Raw genomic sequence first — 4,211 nt, forward strand, 5'->3', positions numbered from 1 at the left:
GGTGCGCGGTGCGCCCGGGAAGGAGCGAGCGCGGAGGGCGGCGGCCGGGGCGCTCAGACTCCGCTCCCGGCACGTTTGCCTCGCGGAAGTCACGAAGGGGTCGAAGCGAGCCCTGGAGCTCGAGGACGTTCCCTTCCTGTGAGCCGCCCGAGGCCGGTACACGAGTCGTTCTTTCGCAGAGTAACTTAGGAGCTCGGTCTGCGCTAGGCATAAACGGCAGCCTCGGCCTGAAGGTCCGCACAATCAGCAGATAAGATAGACACGTAAATAAATTTCGACACAGTGTGATGTCTGAAACAAAAAAGCATTGTGAGGTTAATGTAAAAAGGTAACATTAGCCGTGGGGGAAGCGGGAGGGTGCGTGAGAAAGGCTTCCTGAGGTTAGCGCTGCGGAAACTGGAGTTTGAAAGAGCAAGTGAAATTTGCTCCAGTGCATTTCTGGTAGAAAGAACGCAAGTGGTCCCTGACCTGACTGAGTGGCGAAATTGGAGATAAACTGAACAGGTAAACTGATCAAAATAAAGGGCTTCAGATAGGCTAAGCTGCATTCTGACCTGTGGGCCACTGGGCTCCACAGCAGGGTGTTTAGAAGTGAACAGTTCCAGATATTTTATTTCGTTTTTGTTGTTTTCTTAATTTATTTTTGAATACGTAATGCACATACTTGGTACACCATTCAGGTTATAAAAGGGTTTTTACAATGATCAGCCATTATGTTCTTTCTAGTGGTAACCGTTGTTTCCCATTTCTTGTGTTTCTTTCCAGAGAGTATACAAATATACATTTTATAAAGATGGTCTTTCAAGAGATATTCTACAGTCCAATTACTCAAAGTTTGTTCCTAATACAGCAGCAACACCTGGGGAGCTTGTTAGAAATGCAGAATCTCAGGCCCCATCCCAAACCTAATGAATCAGAACCTGCCTTTTAACAAGATCCTCAGATGATTCTGCATATTAAAATGTGAGAGGCAATGATACACAGATACCCATTTATAAAGATGTATTGGAAGGAGGCAAGACAGAAGGCAGGGAAAGGTTGGAATGCAAGGTCCCTAAGCACAATCTATCTTCTATTCACAATTGTACCTCCAGCATTTGGCACAGTGTCTAATATATAAGTAAATTAAAAATATATATATATATATATATGTTTATTGATTTCAGACAGAGGGAGGGAGAGGGGGAGGGAGAGAGAGAAACATCAATGATGAGAGAGTCATTGATCGGCTGCCTCCTGTACACTCCCCACTGGAGATCGAGCCCACAGCCCCTGGCAGGCACCCTGACTGGAATCGAACCATGATTTCCTGGATCATAGGTCCATGCTCAACTGCTGTGCCACACCAGCTGGGCAAGTAAATATTTTTTAATTAAGTGAGAATAACACAAGCCTAAAGCAAGGCAATGGTAATAGAAGAAGGAACCAATCTGAGAAATATTTAAGGGTTAAGATCAACAGAATTTAGTGATTGTGATGGTTAATTTTATGTGTCAACGTAGGTAGTCCATGGTACCTAGTTTTTGGTCAAACACTAGTTTTCGCTGTATTTGTTTTATGTTGTTAACATTTAAATCAGTAGACTTAGAGTACAGAAGATTATCCTGCATCATGTGGGTGGTTCTCATCCAGTTAGCTGAAGGCCTTAAGAAAACCCTGAGGAGATATACCCGGTTTGGCTCAGTGGTTAGAGTGTTGGCCCGTGGACCAAAGGGTCCAGGGTTTGATTCTGGCCAAGGGCGCACGTACCTCAGTTGCAGACTCGATCCTGGCCACGGTTGGGGCCCACATGCGAACCGATTGATGTTTCTCTCTCTCCCTTCCACTCTTTCTCTGAAAAGCAATGGAAAAAATATCCTGGGTTGAGAATTTAAGAAAAGAAAACATTCAGGAAAAAGGAATTCTGACTCTAGACTGCCTTTGTACTCTGCAGCATTAGGTCTCCAGCCTGCTGGCCTGCCCTGCAGATTTTGGACTAGCCAGCTCCCAAAATAGCGTGAGCCATTCCTTAAAATAAATTTCTAAATAATACACATATCCTATTGGTCCTGTTTCTCTGAAATATCCTGACTAAAACAGTAACTGATTGGATATGGAGTTGGTGGGGAAAGGAGGATAATTCCTTTGGAGATGGAGTGAGTGGTGGTGACACCCATCTATAGGTGCTCCAGTCAGAACCTGGGAGCTCTCCTTGCTTTTTTTGTCTCACCCCCTAAATTCAATCCATCACCAAGTTCTGTGATTTACTTTCAGTATTAATCTTGAATCCATTTAATTACCCACATGTCTTGCTACCGCATTAATCCAAGCTTTCTCCAGACTCTTCTATTATAATAACCTCCCAGCTGGTTTTCCTTCTTCCACTTTTCCGCCCTACAATCCATTCACTACATACCAGTCAGTTTGCTTATCTAAAAATGTAAGTCAGGTCTGGCCAGTGTGGCTCAGTTGGTTGACCACCCTCCCATGCACTCACGCACTGATTTCGTCAGGGCACATGCCTGGGTCGTAGGCTCAATAGGCAGCAGATCATGTTTCTCTCTCTCCCTCCTCTCAAATCAATAAAAGCATCTTAAAAAAAAAATCAGATCATGACACCCCTTCTTCCCAGTTGAATTCCCTTTAGTGGCTTCTTGTTATTTTTATAGTAAAATCCAATTCCTTACTGTGCCCTGCCAGGCCCTGCATAGACTGACTCCTACCTCCCACCATTCTAGCTCATTAACCTCATTGCTACCAGCCCTCTAAGGCTACTAAGCCTTTTCCAATTTTTGGACTTTCTGCTTACAATGGTCTCCCCACACCTTTTTGCATGATTGACGTTATTTCTCCTTCAAATCAAAGTGCAAATGTTACCTTTGCGGAAAGGTCTTCCCTGACCTCCCTCTTACAAGGGGCCTTCCCCCAGTTCCTCTGTCTCATCACTCTGTTTTTGTCATAGCATTTATCACAATCTCTAATGACTTTATTTAATATCTGTTTGAAGCACAGGCACCTTGTCTGTGTTCTTTACTACTGTATTTCCACTGTCTGGCTTGTTATAAGTGCTCAGTGTTTTTGAAAATGACTGTATGGTGCCTGTCATCACAGTAAGGAATAAATTTGGCCACACAGATCTTGACATTCCTGTGGGACATTCAAATAGAAATGGCTAGTACATGCTTGGAACTATAGAAGCCTGGGCTACAGATAGAGCATTAGGAGCCATCTGGTTATGGCAGTGGATAGAATTGTGTGAAAGAGGCCATCTGAAGATCAGATAGAGTGAGAACAAACCTTGAAGGACGTCAACATTTAAGGAGCAGCCAGAGGGAAAAGATATAGAGAGGACAGAGTAAGATTTTAAAGAATTTGTACCACTGTGGAATATGGTGTATTTGAAAATTCACTGTTAGAAGTCAGGAGACCGGGGTTCTAGATATTCAAATGATCAGATTATATTGAACTGAACACTGGACACATGGGGAAAGCTCACAATGATTCCTCCTTGTCTGGAAATTGTCCCAGTACACAAGTATAAGTGGGTTCCCCAAAGCCACATTTGCACCTTTACCGTAGCTGATTTGGGAAGGGGGCTCAGAAGCAGATTAACTGTGAAGTTAGTGAAGCTCTAGCTTCGGTGCCTCTCATTGCATGGGCTGTCCAATTTTTAAGAAAGTCCTCCAAATTTTATATGCTTCAAATGATATGAAATCTGGATCTATCCATAGGTGGGGTATAAGTAACCCAGTGGAATCCTCAAATTCTCTAGTAGCTAGTTTCCAAAGATGGCCCTTCAGTGAGCAATATTCAAGCCCGTATGTGGCCCCCTCCACTTGAGTCTGGTCCAGCTCTAGGATTCAATTTTGACCAGTAGAATAGGGCAGAAGTGGCGCCCAATGCTAGGCCATAGCAAACCTCACAGCTTACACCCGTGCCTTTTGGAATGCTCACTCTGGTGGAAGCCAGCTGCCATTTAAAAAGTCTTACTACCCTGTGACCACCATGTGGTGTTCCAAGATAACCGTGTGGAGAGGCTATTTAGGAAGAGAAATACTCAGCCAACCCCTTGCTCTTTCTACCCCAGCAGAGATGCCAGACATGGGAGTGAGAAGCCACCTTGGACATCCATCCTGGTTGAGTCTTCAGATGACTCCATCCCCAACTACCATTTCAGTGCGTCCACAGAAGACCCCAAGCAAGAGTTCCCAGCTGAGCCCAGTCAACCCACA

Source organism: Miniopterus natalensis, chromosome 1 (assembly GCF_054644295.1).
Source record: "Miniopterus natalensis isolate mMinNat1 chromosome 1, mMinNat1.hap1, whole genome shotgun sequence".
NCBI lineage: Eukaryota > Metazoa > Chordata > Mammalia > Chiroptera > Miniopteridae > Miniopterus > Miniopterus natalensis.